Genomic DNA, 1,239 nt, shown 5'->3' with positions numbered 1-1,239 from the left:
TTATCTTCAACAAACAAACCCCAGAACAGAACACGTTGCACACATGTGTAGTGCAGGCGCTTGGGAGGTTGAAGCAGGAGGATCAAGGAGTTAGAGGCCAGCCTGAGTGAGACAGGGAAACTACCTCAAAAAAACAAAAGCCCGAAGTTAGAATATTTCCCTTTCGTGAGACCTCTAGACTGGTCTCAAGCACTGAAAGATAAACACTGTTTTAGCTGCTGGAGAATTCACGATTTCCCTATGTTACGTCTCAGGCTCTAAGCTTTTCTTTTGTGTGTCTGTGTATGTGCTTATGTATACGTGCACCTGTGTACACAACATATAGTGGCCAGCAGACAGCCTAAGGGTGTCATTCCTCAAGTGCTGTTCACCCTGGTCTGAAACTCACCAAGTAGGTCAGCCTGGCTGGCCATGGAGTCCTACAGATCTGCTGGCTCCACCTCCCCAGTGCTGGGACCCAAGTGAGCAGTCTCCATGCCCCTGCCTTTTTATGTGGCTTCCAGAGGTCAAATTCAGGTCCATATCCTTACAAGGCGAGCGCTGTGGTCACAGAAACCTTGCTGGGATTGTAATGGGAATGACATTAAGCCTCTGGATCTGTTTGGGGAGACCTCACCTCATTGCTATATTACAACATATAACTAATACTAATTCATGAACACAGTAGGTAGTCTGTTATTTTGCAATTGTCATCATACACATGTTAAATTCATACCTAAGTATTTTCTTTCTGATGTCTATAAATGGATTTCCCTCTTATTAAACTATAGGGTCTGTGTATTTGTTCATGGTTTACAGAATGCAGCTAATTCTTATGGGGATAAGAAGTTCTGGTTAATTTTGTTGGCACAGGAGATCCTAGGGATAGGTGACATCCGTAGCCTTCACGGTCTCTCTTTGGTAGCGTGAAGAAAGAACCAGGGTAAAGGATCACAGTGCTGTGTGTTTTATAGACTCATTAATGAAGGCTGAGGGAAATGATTAAAGTACAAGATGTAGAAACAGCAAAAGGCAAGCCAATAAGACAGCGACCACAGGGCCAGTGAGATGGTTTGGTGGCTCGCGGACTGCTGTTGGGACCCGGCAGCCTGAGCTGAGCTCGACCTCTGGATGCCACTTAAGAGTGGAAGAAAGCTGAAGCTATTGTTGTCTTATGACCTCCACACATGCCATATGCCCTTCCAATTTCTTTCTCTCTCTCTCTCTCTCTCTCTCTCTCTCTCTCTCTCTCTCTCTCTC

This window comes from Alexandromys fortis, unplaced genomic scaffold, assembly GCF_014885135.2.
Source record: "Alexandromys fortis isolate MF-2015 unplaced genomic scaffold, M_Fortis_MF-2015_v1.1 scaffold_216, whole genome shotgun sequence".
NCBI classification, from domain to species: Eukaryota; Metazoa; Chordata; class Mammalia; order Rodentia; family Cricetidae; genus Alexandromys; species Alexandromys fortis.
Note: the sequence above shows the minus strand (reverse complement) of the source record.